We start from the raw sequence: 20,488 nt of genomic DNA on the forward strand, positions 1-20,488 counted from the left end.
CTACATTCTGATTAATTAGTTGATGTTATATTACATCTGACAAATTGATTCCACTTTAGAAGTTTATGCAAATGCCATGAGGATGGAATACTCAAATCTCAGAAGAATTTAGCGAGAGCATCAATACAACAGCTTCTTCTCCACACTTCTTACAGAGGAGGAGAATCCTAGTTGTAGGGGTGGGGATGAGGAAACTTTATTATTTCCAAAATCTCTGAATCAACAGTGCCATGCAAGACCAGATGCTACAACACTCTTTGGCAGCCTGCCTCATGATGTAGGCTCCACTTTCTATATATCCACCTTGGTAGGGTCTTTGCCTAAGAAAACACCTCTGACATGAGCTCCCAAACACCATATGTATCAATAATGATCTTCGTTTGTGCTAGGCCAACATCACCTTTTGGCCCCCCAATCACAAACCTTCCAAAAGGATTCAGATGGAAGATGGTCTTCTCATCCAGGTACTTCTCAGGCATCACAGACTTGATAACATGCTCCTTGAGATCAGTGGAAATCTTGTCATTGGTAACTATTTCATTGTGTTGCATAGAGGTAAAGACCGTATGAATTATGATGGGAACCATGGCAGTGATGGCACCATTTCATTCTTGTATTCAACTGTTACTTGAGTTTTGCCATTTGGGCAACCATGCATAAGTTCCATTCTTTCTTACCTCTATGAGCATGGCACCTAGTTTGGTAGCCATGACATGATTGAGGGGCATAAGCTCCTTATCAGTCTCATCAGTAGCATAACCAAACATATGCCCTTGATCTTTTGCACCAATCTCCTCGGCCTTATTTTTGTGAAATGTCCATGCACATCTTGAGCAATGTCTGGGCTCTACTGTTTGATGTTAACCAAAACCTTGCAATGATCAGCATCAATACCCACATCATCTGACATAAACCAATTTCCTAGCGACTGTCCCGAATCTTCTCATTGTTGATATCTACAATAATTGGTGGTAATCTCCCCAAAGATCATCACCATGTTACTCTTGGTGCACATCTCACAAGCCAACTTACTCTCTTGATCCTGTTGTAGGCATGCATCCAGCACTACAATTAGACACTTGATCCCACAACTTGTCTAGATGTCCCTGATTCACTGACTCCGAGGTGAAGAGAAAATTTGACATATTTTAGGGTTTCTATGCGTCAAGGGCCTGGAAGTAGCTAGTAAACAATCTTGGAAGGCTGAAGCTGCTTCTCACATTCGATGAGGCCCCCGCCCTCTCTCTCTCTCTCTCTCTCTCTCTCTCTCTCTCTCTCTCTCTCTCTCTCTCTCTCTCTCTCTCTCTCTCTCTCTCTCTCTCTCTCTCTCTCTCTCTCTCTCTCTCTCTCTCTCTCTCTCTCTCTCTCTCTCTCTCTCTCTCTCTCTCTCTCTCTCTCTCTCTCTCTCTCTCTCTCTCTCTCTCTCTCTCTCTCTCTCTCTAAACTCAACTCTCTCAAAGAGCGCGCGCTGGCATGTGCTCTTTGAGAGAGTTGAGTTTGTGTGTGTGTGTGTGTGTGTGTGTGTGTGTGTGTGTGTGTGTGTGTGTGTGTGTGTGTGTGTGTGTGTGTGTGTGTGTGTGTGTGTGTGTGTGTGTGTGTGTGTGTGTGTGTGTGTGAGAGAGAGAGAGAGAGAGAGAGAGTCAGCGTGCTTATGGGATCCCAACAGAATCTCTGTTTGTGATTGCAAGGTAGCAGCCCATACAAGAGAGCAGCAGCTGCAATCTATCACCACGAGCTTGTGGCTATGGCGTCCGCGGTCTGCTCCTCTAGCAGCCTCACAGCTGTGGCAGCATCTAGCATGAGCAAGAGCTCCTTTATGTCCGGATGGGCATTGCGAGCCCTCACCGATGAAGATGTACTGTGAACATATGGAGAGTCGTTTAAAAGACGTTGAGTGTGTGTATGTGTGTGTGGGAGTGCGTGTGCACTGTGGTTCATATGTGTATGAGTGTGAGAGAGAGCGAGTGTTTGCGTTAAGTGAGTGAATGTGTGTGATTTTGGTGGTTCAATGTACCTTCAATTTACCCACCAGAAGATGCAAGCATTTGTGTTGCTCATAACGAATTGTCGTCAAGGGGATGAGAAGGTCACAAGCCAAAATTTGAAATTTGGAAAAGGGGAAGAAGTACACATGGCACACAAAGTCTTTGGAGGAAAAGGAAAGCAATGTGCAGTGAAGACTTGATTGAAAGTTTGGGTACGGGGAAGGGGAAGGAAGGAGGCAATTATCATGACATGGTCCACAAGATCATGACAGTAGGTAATCCATCACCGTCACCGTAGTTGCTTGAAGGTTAAGAATTCATGTAGCGAGCTTAATCAAGTGTTTGAATGCTAAACTCTTTGATACAAAAATGGTTAACAATGTTCACTAATTTGTCAAGTATAGGGCTTAATGCAGTGAGCTAAATGGGACAGTTTGATGCTAATCTCTTTGATACAGAAATGATTAACCATGTTAACTAGTATGTCAAGATTGATTACCTACAGGCCTGCTATCAAGTGGAGTTGTCCCATGAAATGTCGAGCTCGCTACATCCACCCCTCCATCCAAAACTCCAAGTTTCCACGATTAAGCTCAATGCTGAGCACTCGGTTTACTCCTGGCTTGATTACATGTAATTGCTACCACTGCCCTCATCCTTTTGGCGGCAGCAGCAACCGACAGGCCTTTGTGGTTACCTGGCAGCACTCCTCCAGAATGGCCTGATGGAAGCCTACTTGGGGACTTTGCCTTTGACCCCCTTGGTCTTGGATCCAAGCCCAAGCTTCTCAAGTGGTTTGTGCAATCAGAGATAGTGAACTGCAGGTGGGCTATGTAAGGAGGAATTTTGAACACCCCATGTACTCAACTGGAGAGGCCGAGTATTTCATAGATACAAATACCCTCTTTGTAGTGGAGCTTATATTCTTAGGTTGGGTTGAGGGCCAAAGATGGGTAGACATCATTACTCCTGGACCAGTGAATACTGACCCCATCTTCACCAACAACAAGCTAACAAGCACAGATGTTGGATATCCCGATGGCTTTTGGTTCGACCCTCTTGGCTGGGGCTCTGGTTCTCCTGAGAAGATCATGGAGCTTAGGACTAAGGAGATAAAGAATGGCAGACTCGCTATATTGGCCCTTATGGTTTCTTGGTTCCAAGCAATCTACACGGGCACTAGCCCCATTGACAACCTTACCGCCCATCTTTTCGACTCTGGCCACAGCACCATTTTCTCTGCTTTCTTGACCAAGTGAGTGATGATGGTTGAACCTTCATCACTTGGAGAAAATATTGACACTTGCTTCCTTTGTATGCCGATTGAGACGTTTGTAAAAACCTTTTATTTGGTTGGAAGGTCCTATTTTGATGTGTAAATTGTGCCTGCTCGTGTTTTGTCAATTTACATGCGTCATTTTAATTGCATTAACTTGAGGGTATGAGTCAATTTTGATTATAGAACATGCCTGTTCTGATTGTTATCTACATCAGAAGTGCCACTGTTCTCTGACCAAATGCCTCTCATTTGAGCCCTTCATCTCTCCCGAGTAATAAAGATAATGAAGTCTAGATTAAATGTTCAAAAAAACAATGAGAGAGAGAGAGAGAGAGAGAGATCCACGACGAAGAGGAAGCAGGTAGTCAAGGAGAGGGCCCACGCTGCAGTATCAATTATCTCTCTCTCTCTCTCTCTCTCTCTCTCTCTCTCTCTCTCTCTCTCTCTCTCTCTCTCTCTCTCTCTCTCTCTCTCTCTCTCTCTTTCTTTCTTGCACACATGCGCCCGCACACACACACACACACCCGTTTGCTTTCTTTTCTCTTGCCTGTCTAAAATTAGCAAAAGTTTTTGTGACTCCCTCTCTGCTACCATTTATGGATGACAATGTGGCCACAAGATTGTTCTTATGTTTGACGATAGCATTTATGCACTATCTATCTCTTTTGCTATACAGCATAATGAAACAACTAATGCATTCAATTTGCATCCATTAACTCTACTGGGAGAGCATGTGAAGATAAAGGCTACTAAACTTGCTACTGGTGAAAAAATCTTCATTCTCAATCATGGCCAATGTCAATTCAAGAAGGTTCGCATTGCTATTGAAAGCACACAAGGCATTGGAATGAAGGACACACTAGTAATAGTCCGATAGTCCCTCCACAGTAGTTGGTATACTACATGCAATGCCTTCACAAAGCAGACTACACATGGCACTCAAGCAAGCAAAAGATATCATTCAAGTTCAAGAGCTACCTATGCATTATGATGGACATGTGGCATTTGAGTCACCATCTTTTGATCTATTTGTGCACGAACTTATGACAATTGCAACATGTGAATTTACCATGGAGAATAAGTTTGCACAAATAGAGTTTTGGAATATGCTCAGCAAGATGTTTCAAAAGCAAGGATATGACTGTGTATCAATGTGTGTGTGAACACATTAAAGGAAGAGTATGGCTCTTTTGTTTGAGACTATTTTAATGTGTGTGAACACATTAAAGGAAGAGTATGGCTTTTTTATTTGAGACTATTTGAGATGCAACATGGCCACTTTGCTACTCTATACTCTGTAGAGTAACTATTGAGATCTTGATCTAATCTTTTTGATTGCTTATGCTCGCTCCGTTTCTTGTCTGCTCGGGACTACTCGCTCGAGGATTGGGATTCCTCTTTAATAAGTAGCTAGTCTAGTTGCGAAATTCGGGGTGCAATGGCACTTCCAGATTGTAAATATCAAGCCATTTGACCCCTCAAACTCTATTTTTGGTTAACCTAAGGTAGCCTTAGTATATAAGGTACCTAGGTAATTTTTGTAGAAACACTTAATCATAATCAAAAGTTTATCGTTGCCATCTACTATGTGTGAGAGAGGAAGAGAGAGAGAGTGAGCTTCATCCTAGCGCTACTATCCGCTCGCTCATCACATTGGAGAACCGACAACACCATCGCTAGCCTCGACAAGAGCTAGGCAACAACGCCAAGCATTCCTCACGGAACGAAGCAAATGCGCTCGCACATCTATGAGTTATTTGCAGCCATAAGTGTATCAAAGGATGTCAGTTTTTTGCTTGCAAGTAGTCGTTAGAATCATAGCGGCATAAGCTACGCATAGGTACTCATAGATTTCAGTTTCGAGCACTTTTAGAATTTGGCTCTGTCTTTATATGCGTTTTTTATAGATGGGTTTAGAGTGAGGGTTTTGAGTGTAGAGGCTTTGGAACAGGTGTATCCTACTGAGGAGATGGTGTTCCTTAAGTTTCATACGATTCTAGAATGATTTAGTGAGTTTCCTTTCGTTTGTGTATATGTAAGCTAGGTGGTGTAGTTGAGAGCAGTGAGATTCTAGGTTGTGGTTTAGTTGGCCTTCTAGAGTGTTGTATGTGTAGGATGGTCTCAGCCTAACAAGCTAAAGATATTTCCTCCGTGTGCCTATCATGTCATATGTGTCCTCGATTGACATTATGTTGATCTAGGTTCTGTTGCATGCACTTTATGGGTGGTGTGATTCGCTCCTGCAACATTGGCATCATTGCCGAGGATACAAGGACTTAGGAGGTTTCCTAGTAACACTTGTGTGATGGTTGCTTGCTTTAGTTTTGTCTAAAGAAAGCATTTTTCTTAAAGGATCCGGAAGACGTTATTTCGAGGTCAAGTGGATAGCCAAGAAGCGTGTGTCTTGCCGAGGGTCTACAACTAGGTATATTTAGTTAGGATTTGTAGAATAGAGTAATTGTGGTGGTTGAGTGGTTTGTGAGGTGATAGAAGAATTTGCTAGTCCGTGTGTGGCATTGAAGCATTTTTCTACTCATAGATGCAAAACCCCATATGATTTGTAGGAGTAGCTTTAGGTAGGTGATGTGATTTTGATCTAGAGCTATTCATCACTAATTTATTTGCTAAGTGATTGTTTACATTTGAAATCACAAAAAAGTCTGCTTTTGAAGGAAAAAATACAATAAACAGCTTTCTGCTAACATTTTTGCATGGCTGATTGGCGTTGTGTATATAAGAGGGCATGTGCAAGGGTTTTGTGTACAAAAACTATAATTCTATAAACTTGGACATTATACGCGTAAAATGTCTCAAGGGTCATCTGGAGACCAAATTTGAAAAATCTGACTGCACTAGTGTGTTCAGAGGGGGGATTTACCCTAAGTACACATTGAAACTAGAGTTTTGACCAACTCTTGACACCCAAAAGACAAAAGGTGGAGTGTCAAAAATGGAAAAAAGAGAAACTTGTGATTCTGAGCACATTTTTGCATGAAAACTGGTAGAAGTGCTTGAAAACCAGTGCTAGAGGCTTAGGAATGCCTGTGAATGAATTCTGTCCAAAAATTCATTAGCAGACATCATACACGTATGATGTCTCTAGGGTGATTCCGGCAGCAATTATGAACTTTTGACATTATATCCATCTTTTGTATGTTGTGTTGAGCACATACACCAAATCTCATATCATTTGGGCTTATAGATTGAGAGTTGAGAGAATTTTACTCTTTCAGGGGATTTCCTTGTCAAAAAAGTGATGATTTTGTGCAATTTCGGCATCCAAAATTTGTTGTGAGCACATATTCTTGTTGTACACACCAAGGGGCACCTCTGGTAGAAACAAAACTAAATTCTGACCACCTAGACATCATTCTTGTATGATGTCTTAAAGGCCAGATCTGAGGTTAAAAGTTACAACTAAGTGGACGCTTGTGATCTACAGCATTTAGGAAGCATATAGGCCAAATTTCATCAAATATGAAGCATTTTTGGGCTTTCAAAGACGCATCTAGGCAAGTGGATGCCTGTATTGGCCATAACTTGCTCAAAAAGTGTCCAAATTCAATTTTGCAACTTGTTGTGAGTTGCCAGTATAGAGAGGAGTCTCTGGAGTAAATTTCACTTCATTTTGACTAGTTAGACATCATACGTGTATGATGTCTAAAGGACACTTTTAGAGACCAAGATTGAGATCTGAGCATACCAAGGTGTTAAGCACCACAAAACAAGCTCACGTACCAAATTTTGTCAAAATCCAAGCACATAGACTTTATACGTGTATGATGTCTCAAGGCCAAATCTGACAGTCAAAATTTCACTTTTGACCACATAGGACGGGTTGGAAATGATATTTTAAGCGTGTTTGCAAAATTTCATGTCATTCTGAGCCAAAAGACATCATACATGTATGATGTTTCATAGGCCAGATTTGGGTCAAATCAGACATTTGAGTATACCTCAGTGTTCTAGAGCATAAAAGAAGTCCTTAGTCAAAATTTCATTGCATTTGGAGCTCATTTGAGCTTGTAAAGGCTAGAAGACATGTCTGGACAGATTCATGTTGGTATTGATCATAACTTGCCCAAAAAATATCCAAATTGAATTTTGAAAGTTGCTGAGAGTTGCCCAAGTGATAAAGATCCTCTGGAGTAAAAATCACCTTATTTGGCCACAATAGACATCATACATGTATGATGTCTCTAGCCCTAATTTGGAGGTGATTACTTACATTGAGCTTTTAGAAGTGTTAAGCATTGTAAAGTAAGCTTAGTGACCAAGTTTCAACAAATTTGGGTCACATTTGGTTAAGATACGAGCAAAAGTCATTGATCCTGAAATTGCTTTGAGTGTTGTTTCAAGTGCAGTTCACCAAAACTGCTATAACTTTTGATAGACAACTCCAAATTGAGTCAGGTATAGCCAAGAGAAAAGCTTGCGAGCAATAGAGCTGAATTTTCCCAGGTTTCCTAAATTCAAAATTTTAGGGTACTCGGAACCAGTATCCACCAGAGGTCAGAAGACAACCCAGACTTGACTTTTAGGGACCTGACAAAGGTCCAAAGGTGCTTATTAAGGACTATCTTGAGAGTATTGAGTGGGCCTGACATTAAGAAAGCTAAGATCATCACGATGGAGAGCCAATCTACCAATCCTTTTTTAGATATGACCAGAGGTATGAGCCTAGTTAGAAGTGTTGAAATGTCAATCTATCCACATTTTTGACACAAACCCACACAATGCACTAGAAAGAGGTGGATATTTGGTCAATGAAGGACCACATATATCTCCACCAAACATGAGAATTCCTACGAGAATTTCAAAAAGGGAGCAACCTGGATTCCTTTCCAGCGCGATAACGAGAGATGAAATGATCACAGAGATGGTAGACATGACTCCTCAAGTGAATCTGCCTAACGGACCATGGTTGTACCCAGATGCAACCATAGAACATGACTTTTATAGAGGTAGAATTACGGCCACAACAAGACAAGATGTACCATCACCACCCCCTATAACTTACTCCTCTCCAAATCAGAGCAGAACCTTGAGAAAATATGATATTGAGAGCGACACATCTTCTCAGAGGAGTGATTCACCAAGAACCCAACCCACATTAAATCCAAAGGTATCTAGTGAGCAATTGAAGCTTATAGAAGGATTAGCTCAGAGACTTTCTCCTCTAGTTAAATATGACCTCCAAGAAGCTCTATGGTGCAAAATTGAGAGAAAATGGACAAACCATATAAGAGAAGAGTGTTACTATGGCATGGAATATGCTAGGGAGAGGTATGTAAAACTTGTTCTAGTAGCACCTAGTCCACCTGGATACGCTACGAGGAATGCGCCAGGTCCAGTAGGAGTTGCAAGACCATAGCTTGTCTTCGACAACAACCTCCAGGGCCAGGTGCTAGAATGCATATAGACATGAGATATACGCAAATGATGGAAGCATCTAACAAACAAGTGCTACCATCTACAATGTATTATAACAACCAAAGGGGTATTGCCCTTCAAAGAGACAAAAGATGAGAGAAACACATGGAGTGGTGAGGCCGGTACAACCTCCACCTCTTGCGTTTCAACCTGAAGAAATAAGATACGAGATGGACAAAAGGACATTGCGGCTCATTGCTAATAGTGTTAAATATAATGGATAACTCTTCCAAGGAATTTCACATAGCTATACCTGAGATTTGTAAAGATATAGACGGTCTTGACAAATTGTGGAAACAAGTCAGAGAGGCCAATGAATCAAGTGAGATAAGAAGACGAGTAAACCAAACGAGTGATGGAAGAGGAGTGTATCTTCCAGCAATAGAGGAATTTGAGACTGGATCTCAAATGAATCTAGAAGTGGAATCATATTGGGGAGACAAAGGATCTGTACAGTCTATGGACAGTCAACCCCATTCGCTAAGAACACTACCGTCCTATACGAGAGAGCAGGAGGCCAAGTCAGATGTTATAGCAGTCCCATCACAGAGACTGTCTTACAACAAGGTCATTGATTTGAAAGGGCTGATAGACATTTTGTCGACACCATGCACTTGTCTGATAACCTTAGAAGAGTTGCTCAGAATACGACCAAACATGTGGGCTACTGTGGGAAGATGCCTAGAGAAGTTTGGTGTTAAAAAATCAATGACTCAAATTGAGGAAGGGATCAAAGAACTTGAAATGCCTCAACTAAACACTAGGCTAGTGCCATTAAATAAGGTAGGCAAGTATTATGAGGGAGAATATGGGAACACCACTCTTCCTGTGGAATTCCAAGGTGTAAAAACCATGGAAATCCTTGATAGTGGAGCCGGCGTTTCCATCACAACAAAAGAGGTCTAGAAAAAATGGGAAAGACCAACAATGAGGGCTACTAGGATGAAATTGCATCTTGCAGACGGACACATGGAAAGGCCCATAGGACTGCTAGAAAAAGAAATTGTTACTTCTTGTGGCATTGAATATGAGCAAACCTTTGCTATTGTTGATTTCGGCAAGAAGAACAATTGCGACATAATATTGGGAAGACCATTCATGAGACAACTGAAAATGGTCCAAGACTGGGGTTATGACAATATCTACCTGAGACATGTAGAAACCACAACAAAGATAAATCTGAAGGACCATAGTTATAGGGATGTGATGAGAACACCTATGGAGGAGTTTGATTTTGCTACTGTAGCAGGATCAGAACTTTCAGCATGGTTGGGTAAGCCTAAATAACTGTGGATGTGTGGAGCTTCGCAATGTGGAAGTTTAAAGCGAGAGGAATACATCCTAGAAATGGCAAATGAAGATATGGATTATATCCCATACCCCTTTCCTAAGAAAAAATTAGAGCCACTTGAATGGGAACACATCTTGGCTACTTTGGATGTGTGCACTATTCAAGACGATCCAACAACAAAGTTTTGTGATGAAGATGGCTTTGATGTCATTCCTTATTTTGCAGTGAGTGTAATCCAAGAAAACAAAACCAAAGAAGAAGACGAGTTCTATGAATCTATAGAACACTTGGAGCTTCAAGAAGATACCAACAACGGATATCCAGACAAGCCAACAGTTGACAAGAACGAAACTTTAACTAATGTGCGGTTTTATGATTGTCCAAATCAAAAAACCAGGAACCAATGTTGCCGCTACAAGAATAAAGTGCACCATAAGTGGATTCCAAAATCCTCGACAAAACGCAATTGAAACAAGCATCCTCGTACTTGGCTCCCATACATGAAGAAAAGACTCATCCAAGAAGAACACAGCCATGTAAACGAGCTACCAATGCTCTAATCAAGTGGATACCAAAGTCATCCCAGAAACAAAAATCAAAGAGCAAACAGATAGTAACTTTCCATAACCAGCCAAACCACAAAGGTAAAGTGCTAGAATGCAATCTTGTTGAGGATAGTAGCGATACTGATGATTCTTATGACATTCCTTACCAGAAACTCAGGTCATCACTAGCAACTTCAGTAACAACCAAGGAAGGCCACATGCAAAAAGCAACAAGTCTAAATCAAAAAGTTCGACAAATCTGGATACCAAAGAGCCAGATTGTCTAAAAACAAGTATGGATCAAGAAGACAAAGATCTCTAATGAAAAATCACAAGATCCAACACCAAAAGGAAAACATTTGGAGTTTGCAAGAACATCTACAAAATTCACAAAGGCGCAAGCTTCCACAACTCAGATTTAAGTTTCAAAGAAGTTGATTCAAGCATAGAGAAGTCAGGAGTTCATTTGGATTCCGAAACAATTAAAGTATCAACTATCAAAGCCTAAATTGCATCCTCAACCAAGAGTACAAGAGCTAAAGCAAAGACCATTGAAGACTCCCACAAAGACAAGGTGGATTCCAAAGCAGTCTCTTCAAACACAAACAAAGAAGGGACAAGTATGGGTTCCCAAACGAGCAACATCAACGAAACAACCAGTAATCACGAAGAAGTGGGTCCCAAAGGTAACCATTAAAACTATTGTCATTGCATTGCCACTTGAATTCTTTCAATTCCTCCTACGGTTACAGTATAGTTAGAAGAGAACCCTCTCTGAGGAACAATGCCAGATACAAAAACCAACCAAAAGGCTAAACTGGATTCTAAGGAAGCATCAAACAGATAAGTAAGCCTTCAAAAAATCTCTACAACCTTCAATAAAGCAAATGACACAGGAGCTTCAAAAAAACATCACATTGCTTAGAATAGGAAGCTTCGCACCAGCAAATGCCAATAAGCAAATTGCTTATACCCACATCTTGCACAGCATAAATCTTTTCCATGCATTGACTGTGTATGCATAATAGGGCTACATTACAAGGCCTACATGAACACATTTTTTGCTTGCCCAAGCACAACACGTTCCCTTGGTGATACCCTGTTGTCAAGGAGGACTCCAAATAGGAGGGGGGGAGGCATTCTAAATGTGGACCTAATATATAAATATTAGAGGGCAATGTTTTGTGAGTTGTATTGAATTTTTGTGTTTGATTGTGACATTTTAGAGTATATGCCCTTATAATAGAGTTATAAGAGAAGTATAGGGACAAAATCCATATATAAGCCCCTAGGGACATGTGTACAATGTATATAGAGTTAAGAATTCTATTAGAATGATTTTGACTTTTGAGAGTTTATTTTTGGTTTTATTTTGTTATTTTTGAGCTTTTCAAAAAAAAGGCAAGAAAAATCCATAATCCAAATGAAGAAAAGACTGAAGAGATGTTGAACCGTACAAAGCAAAGAAGGTCCAAGAAAATGATGACACTTCACGAAGTATGCCCCAAAAGCCACATGCACAATGGGCAATGTCAGAGGTAAGAAAAGAATGCCGATCAGCCTTCAACAAAAACATGAGTCCAAACATGACTGAGAATGGTCATCAAACTCCGGGATGGACTACAAGGACAAACAATGTGGGTGATGCAACTAAATGAAAGCAGCCATCAAGTGTAAAGTTGCCATTTGACACTTCATGCGACGACAAGGCCATATACAGGAAGTAGATCTTTATACTGTAAATCTTCTATCTTGTATGTGACTTAATGAAGCCTAACAAACAAAAGGGACTAACAATACTGACAAGAATAAAACGGGCAAAAATGACAATTCAGCCATCTTTTGTGATAGATGTCTCTAGGAGCAACCAATGGTCAAGTCAAATTTTGGTCATCATCATTGGTTCTACATGTGTTTGGTAGCCTGAAGGTGCCAGAGATGCCCATCAATCATTCTTGAGACTAAAATCCAAAAAGCCAGCTTGCAAAGCCATATCAAGCCAAATCAAGCCAAACTTTGTCAGGAGGCTATGAATAGAGAATACAAGCTAAGGGTTTGAAAAAAGAAAAGAAAAGAGAAAAAAAAAAGACAAAAAGGTCTAACCCTTAGCAAAAGATGCAATTTTTTCCAAATACGAAGCCATGATAGCCATCTACATACCCTGTACATCATGTATATGAATTTTGGGGACAAATGGACAATAATAGCTCATCGATGGTCATCGATTGCGAATCATGTCAGATAAAGCCCTTTTGATGCAAGTTACTAACTTGGGGAATTAACTGGGGTTTGTCGGGCTTTAATTAAGTCATGTATCAAGTAGAAGCAGTATAATGATTTACACAGCATACAAAAGCTAACAATGGCAAATGCGGCTTTGATCACCTTGATGCAAGAACAAAGAAATCCTCAGTGACGAAGAGCAGACATAAGGGTAATCAGAGGATCTCAAAAGCTTGTCCTTGATGAGGCGAATTGAATGCTAGACATGGGTTTTGAACCTCCAATCAAAAAATTTATCTCCCAGATTCAGCCTAATGACAGACAAACTTTGTATTGAAGTGCAAAAGTTGAAGCTTTAGCCATACAATTTCTATAGAATCCTTACAAAGTTTTCATTGGCTCACAAGATCTAAAAGCCAATCACTCAATTGTATAGATTGTAGAAGTTGTTTCTCAAATTGAGAAAGACACAAAGTTGGCTATGTAAATCATGTGAAGACTATGTACATCGGATTGGACAAACACGACAAGCTCATGCAAAGGCTACAACCTATACTTTCTTTACATCAGTAAAACGACAACAAAGACAGCTTCGACATTGACAACCAGGTCATGTCAGGGACGACATGAACTAGGAGGGGGGGAGTGTTGACAGTTGGGTCAACATCACAACATTACTCAACAAAGCCTTTTTCTCTAAGAGTTATGGAATGCTGCGGATTATGGTTATAAACATCATTTGTAATAAGTAGGTAGTCTAGTTGCAGAAGCCGGAGTGCAATGGCACTTCCAGATTGTAAATATCAAGCCATTTGACCCCTCAAACTCTATTTTTGGTTAAACTAAGGTAGCCTTAGTATATAAGGTACCTAGTTCATTTTTGTAGAAACACTTAATCATAATCAAAAGTTTAGTGTTGTCGTCTATTGTGTGTGAGAGAGAAAGAGAGAGAGCGTGAGTTTCATCTTGGCGCTACTATCCACTCGCTCATCACATTGGAGAACCAACAACACCATTGCGCTAGCCTTGACAAGAGCTATGTGGCAACGCCAAGCATTCCTCGCGGAAGGAAGAGAACGTGCTCGCACATCTACAAGCTATTTGCAATGGTAAATGTATCGAATAATGCCTGATTTTTGCTTGCAATTAGCCGTTAGAATCGTAGGGACATAAGCTATGCATAGGTACTCATAGATTTCAGTTTCGGGCACTTTTAAAATTTGACTTTGTCTTTATACGCATTTTTTGCAGATGGATTTAGAGCGAGGGTTTTGAGTGTAGAGGCTTTGGGACAGGTGTATCCTAGTGAAGGGATTGTGTTCCTTACGTTTCATATGATTTTGGTATGATTTAGTGAGTTTCCTTTCGTTTGTGTATATGTGAGCTAGGTGGTGTAGTTGAGAGCAGTGAGATTCTAGGTTGTGGTTTAGTTGGCCTTCTAGAGTGTTGTATGTGTAGGATGGTCTCAGCCTGACATACTATAGGGATTTCCTCGGTGTGCTTATCGTGTCATCTGTGTCCTCGATTGAAATTATGATGATCTAGGTTGTGTTGTATGCACTTTATGGGTGGTGTGATTCAGTCCCGCAACAAATATTCATGGGTGTCTATTGCTGTGGTGGTGTTTTCATCATACTTGATCCACTAGTTTCAGAACAAGAATCTATTCAATTAACATCTGCATTTTGCAACACTTCTTCATAATTTTTTTGTCCACTAGGTAGACTGTTTCTTTTGTGACCTCGTCCAATGACACTTCTTTAAGTGCAAAGCCTTCTTAAGGTGGTCGTTCTTGATCCCCTCAATGAACAACACTACTCGGTTCTCACATGGCAGACACCTCTCAATGTATTACTGGAATTGCAAGGCATCATCTCGGACTCTATCACTCTCTTTCTGCTTGAAGGAATGAATCTATGACATAGTATTGTGTTTGATTGCTCTCATGAAAAACTCTATGAAATCCTATAGCAGTGATTCTATATTTTCATAGTCTTCCTTTTTTTAAAAGGTTTGAACCATGTAAGGGTTGTGCCTTCCAGGGTTAATCCAAAGCCTTCAAAGTAAATGTGGTAATTTGTGACGTATTCATCTCTCAATACATATTTGGAAAGATGTTGAATGTGCATGGGGAGCACTTGATCTGTTGTAATTTGAAGCCATGCATTTTGAAACTTGGGACTGATGCATGGGCCTTCGCTCATCGTCATATCTCTCGATTCCCAAAGCTCCTACGAAAGCTTCCTCATATGGAGATGTCGACATTCTTAGTGTAGCTATCGATCCTTCTCTCATAGTCACATCTGGCCTTACCCATTCAATATGGTGTGGCATGGATGACCATATAATGGTTGTATAGCCATCTTTGATAGACTCTAGTTTTGATAAGTGACTCTTTCTCATCTAGTGATCTAGAACTTCTAGTTTTCCCAATCTTGTCTTAAGAGTGCTCTCTAAATGAAGTGGAATTTCAGTGACTCGGTCCAACTTCCTCTTTTATCGATTTTTTGCGGGCCATCTTATTTAAGTAGATGACAAAAAAGGGTTCTCCCCAAGAAGATAGCTTTTCCATGTCTGCTCTACCAAAATGGTAGACATACATGTACATTTACTTGTTGTTGGTAAGTTCCATTAGGCTCACGTCTTCCCTAGTATGATAGTTATCTCCCTCTATAGTCATTAACTTGTACAATACCATCATAGGATCATCTACGAGCACTCTTTCTAGCTCTTTCATGGCTATTGATCTAGCTCTTGGGTCATTCTCCAATGGAGGTCTCTCGATTCCTTCGTTTACTTTATCTTTGGTTCCGATCATTCCCATGGCATCTACAAGATCGAGATTATCCATCCTAAGATAGGCAACCCTTCTCTCGTCAATACATCGATCTTAATAGTTGATAGTCTTGACATGCTCTCGAAACTCATGGTTTCCCAAGTCTTTGCAAAACATAGCACTTATGATTAGATGTCCACATAGGTCCTTGCTCCCTACCATTAGTATAGTGATAGTACACATGTTTGGTCGATGGAATTTCTAGTTTTTGTGATGTGCCCTCCCCATTTCTCTCACTATGATAACTCATTTTTGGTGCTTTCTCATCCATAAGGATAGTGAAGGCTGGTTCAGAAGAAGTGTTAGAGACCACTTCTTCTTGCATGGTTGCTAATTACTTACTTGATCTCTCGGCAATGTAACACCCAACCGGTACCAAGCTCTTGATCTCAACAACATTAACAATTTTGGTATTTCAAACCTAACGTTGTCTTGCCGTGGCACGTGCATGGTGGGAACGGAAGCTAAGCTCTACAATATTATGGATTTTATGTGTATACCTTAAGTATGCATAAGTATATGCATTTTCTATTTAGCATGCAAAAAGCTAGTCGAAGTCTGATGTGTCACTCTTGTTGGGAATGGGCTTCGATCCCAGGCTTCTTTGTGAACGTCTTCTTGGAGCCATGATGAAATGAGCTTATAAAACTTACCTCCTATCTACCAGGCATCCTAGGTGACATATGACATGTATAGCATGGCCAAAAGTGGCCTTAGTCATAGTATACCCCATGAGGTGTCATTCTACACATAGTAGATCCACTTTGGAGTGATTATGGACCTAGAAAAATCCCTTAGAAAAGTGGTTACGAGTTTGTTTGATGTCATCCATGATGTATGCCAAGCTCTCTCTCAATAAAGCTACTCTTGGAGACTTATGGCGGCAAGGAGAAGATATTTGGATAAAAATCTAGAAGAACCTCTAGATTTTTCTTGAAGAGAAAGATCTAGAAGAACCTCTAGAAAGATCTAGAAGAACCTCTAGATATTTCTTGAAGAGAAAGATCTAGAAACTTTGAAGATAATTTCAAGATATTTTTAAAAAGGGAGACACTTGTCGCAAAAATCCCTTGGATATTTCTAAGCAAATGTCTTCTTCAAGAGGCAACCTCACCTATAAAAAGAGCCTTTTGCTCCTCACTTGATCATCAAGCAAACCATCAAGCAACCAAGCGCTCAAGCAATCCCCATAATCAAGCCACTCTATCAAGCCATCACCAAACCTCCTAGCCATCTCCGTGAGGAAAACTTTCTCTCAATCTCAGCCCAACACATCTTGAGCTTGCTACTTCATGCCTCAAGCCTTCTATCTCCTCACTTGTAATACTCATACACTCTATGTAATCTTCTTTCTTCAATAAAGACGCGTTGTTGGTGGCTTGCAAACGGTGTTGGGGGACTACTACGCTTCATCTACTTCATCAAGTTGGCTACAATATCACAAGTCTTAAGGTGTGCTTCACTTCTTTGGATAAAGCTTGTGTAGGTCTTTGTGTGTTGATTATCTCTCTTATCTCTTTCCTCCATTGTTTGGACTACTTTCTGAGCTTTCTTAGATGAATAACCCCGATGGTGTAACTTTTCAACCCTTTCATTTTGTGCAACATATTAGAATTAACATTTGTATTAGCCGTAAAATCCACTTCCAATAGAGAATTGTGTTTCTCTTTGGGCCGGAAAGACTGCAAGAGATTCTTCTTTCTCCATTTCCTCTTATTTTGCCACTACTAAACTACTCTAGTTCTTTCGATGTGCACATATTTATTCTCCTCTAGGGGTTGAGTCTTGCTTTCTTTATATTACTATGAACCAAGAAGACTTGTATACACGGCTCATTCCTATTGCTAGGCAAAATATCTACATCTTTGTAAGCACTAAGTTACAGTTTCAAAGAACGATTCGCAGTCTATTTGGAGCACAACGACTTGCTATTATAAATGCATCAGTGAACCCTTTCATCCTACATTTGATTAGATACGATCAAAGCCTTGATGTTTTTATCTTTGTTTTGTTTTGAGGGTTTCACGTGTGCGTATGTGTGTGTCTGCATGTGAGATTCCAATGGCTACACACAATGTATTTGCTACAAACACTAAGCTTGCTTAAGTGAAAAGCTACACAGTCTCCCCACAAACCCTCACAGCTAGAGGCCCGGCGCCTTCCTGGCAAGACCGCCAACTCTTTGACAACGTGTTACCTGGTTCTTCGAATCCTTTGGAACTTCTCTCGTACTCCAACTCTTCTCGTGACTCAATAAAAACTTGGACACGGATGGAGTTAAGACTAGCTAGCAATGCTCTAAAGGTCTTACTTCAGAGGGTAGTATCAAAGTTTTTCAAAAAGACCTTGTTGCTAACACTGTGTGGGAGAAAATCATGATTTTCTCCTACCTAGAGACCTTTTGGGGTATTCTTCACTTCAGCTCTCTCAGAGGATTACCACACACTCCCAACAACCCACTCTTGCATTAATTTCAAGGTTTAGACTCTTTTGATGATCCCAAGGGTCACTTAACCCACTTTTGGCTTACTTTTTAGATAGTAATTAGCTTAATCTCATGCACAAGGATTTAGTTCTAGATTTTGCTCTATGGGTGTGTTTCTTACCTTGAGGTCTTTCTCTTGTGCACATATTGGCTCAAAAAAATTGGGATAGCTAGAGTCGGGAAGAAAATCGTGATTTTCCCTTGCTCTGAATGGAAAAATTTCAAATTTCACTTTCAATCCAATGAATGTGATTCTCCTCTTAAGCTAAGCTCCAGGTACCAAACTTAGCCAAAAATTTCAACTCCAACAGAAGTTGAAGAAAAAATCCTGCTTTTCCTTGCTATCTTGCTTTTGACCACTTTTTCAAACTTTGTTCAATTCTAGAGTGTTCTACCCTTCTTCAAGAGTGCATGTGCCAATTTTCACCCCAATTGAGCAAATGATATGACCACCAACACAATTTCAACACTTTTTTTGGTTTGAAGGCCAAATTTGAGCTCTATACTCACTTCCAATAACCAAATTCACTTTGGACTTTATGGATGGCCTTCTTGAGTCAAGGAGATTGCCTGACCTGAGACTTCCAAACTTCTAAGGTCCAAATCTAAAAAAAGGGAGAAAATCATTTTTACCCTTCTTTCCAGCTCTAAGGTCTTTATAATCCTCTTTTAAACTCTACTACTAGCCTGTAGCTTATTTTTTCCCTGTAGGTTGGTGTCAACAAGTGGTTAGTCATCTTGGCACCCTCCTCCCTGGCTTTTTCTCACCTTTTGTAGATAAATTTGCAACACAACTTCACTCATGTGCTCAAGCAAGCAGGTTCAACAATTTGGTCAAGTATCATGCATAAACTTGTCTCCAGTCCTTACTTGTAGGAGAAAATCGCGATTTTCTCTCACAAATGTTGATTACTATTTTTTTGAGAATTTTAAACTATGATTGTGCATTCACACACTCTTGTACATGCATTTCATGCCCAAAATCACCTACTTTCATAGATGCACTAACCTCCCTTGAGCATTCACTACTTTTGACAAAAGATCTTTTTAGTGATATGCAGATCCACAATAATGATGAGAGAACTTGTCTACTTACCCTACTCCTAAAGCAAAAGAAATCAACCACAAATAGATTCAAGATACTCCACAAACAACTTCCTAACTAAACTTTTTTTTTCAATTATGTTTTCTTACATTTTTCTCACCTAGTGCAAGATTTACCACTCTAGCTGTCAATGAAGTCTTGCACTAAGCTTTGAACCTATATAAAACACTTATCTCAAATGACTAACACTTTTGCGGCAAGAAACTCACCACAACCACACAAAAAAAGGATCACAAAAACCCTGATCTCATTTTCTAACCTATATGATTTACTAACCCACTTAAGGCAAATATGTCGAGCTTAACTGTGTTCACACTAGTCTAGGTACTCGTTCTTCGGCAATGGTGCCAATGTCTGGTGACCTTTTTGGACACCACTTATCACATCTCTAAAAGAGACAAAACCAACACTAAAATGTCAATCCTAGGAAGTAAGCAACTCGACTAGGGCTTAGAGGCAAGCCAAGAGGTTGTCAATCTCTCATCCGAACACAGTACACTCCATTTTGACACTCGATGTGTGTTCTAACTACTGTAATCTTGGATTTTATCCTCTAAACTACTCATACAACCACATGCAATTCTACAAGAAAATAAACTTCAACTAACTCCAAACTCAATAGGCAGCCTCCTAAGACCATACAAAACAGAAGTGGATCATTAGACTTGAAATTAGACCCTGAGAGAAAAACAAAATTTTCTCTAGCAACTAGATGCAGGTCAAATTTTCAGATTTTGGACTTGCCTACTATGTTTTCCTAAGTGCCAAAAATCTTGTGCAATTGATAGAATCACAATACGACAATCGGATAGTGAGATATGTCACCTAGAAGGTCATATAACTCATTGTTCGGTTATCATGAAGTGCTTGCAATGTAGGTATCTCCATGTAGACATTGATGAGACAAACACAATGATGTCCTCAAAATTTTGAAGCGACAACCATGTTGTGTAGTGCAAAGAGATGAACTCACAGTAGAGAGAAGAAGACACGCGACATATGAGAGAATCTTATCTCCTCATTTGATTCATAATAATGATTGTTGTATACTTTACAAAACTGCCTTTTATACCTTGGCTTGAGGTTTTATTGTACAAAAGCTAGATTTTGCCACAATAACATTAGAAATTACATCTCTAGCTTTAGGAATACATTCATCTTAGGCTTCCAAATTACATCATGATAACAAATATGGGTTTTGGAAAAAATATTACAATAAATTGGGATTACAAATATAATTAGATTTCTTTTGGTAGACACTTAATCTTCAGTGTCGTTGGAATCTTCCAGCACCGACCTATAGCTT

General features: G+C 40.0%; 2 pseudogenes; one reads left to right on the forward strand and one right to left on the reverse strand.

Annotated features, from left to right (window-relative positions):
• Positions 1-219: 219 nt before the first annotated feature.
• Positions 220-1,145, reverse strand: LOC147428692 (S-adenosylmethionine synthase 2-like; annotated as a pseudogene).
• Positions 1,146-1,744: 599 nt separating this feature from the next.
• Positions 1,745-3,244, forward strand: LOC147428693 (photosystem I chlorophyll a/b-binding protein 2, chloroplastic-like; annotated as a pseudogene).
• The last annotated feature ends 17,244 nt before the right edge of the window (positions 3,245-20,488 follow it).

The sequence above is a fragment of the Adiantum capillus-veneris genome, chromosome 23 (genome assembly GCF_014529385.1).
Source record: "Adiantum capillus-veneris isolate H3 chromosome 23, ASM1452938v2, whole genome shotgun sequence".
NCBI classification, from domain to species: Eukaryota; Viridiplantae; Streptophyta; class Polypodiopsida; order Polypodiales; family Pteridaceae; genus Adiantum; species Adiantum capillus-veneris.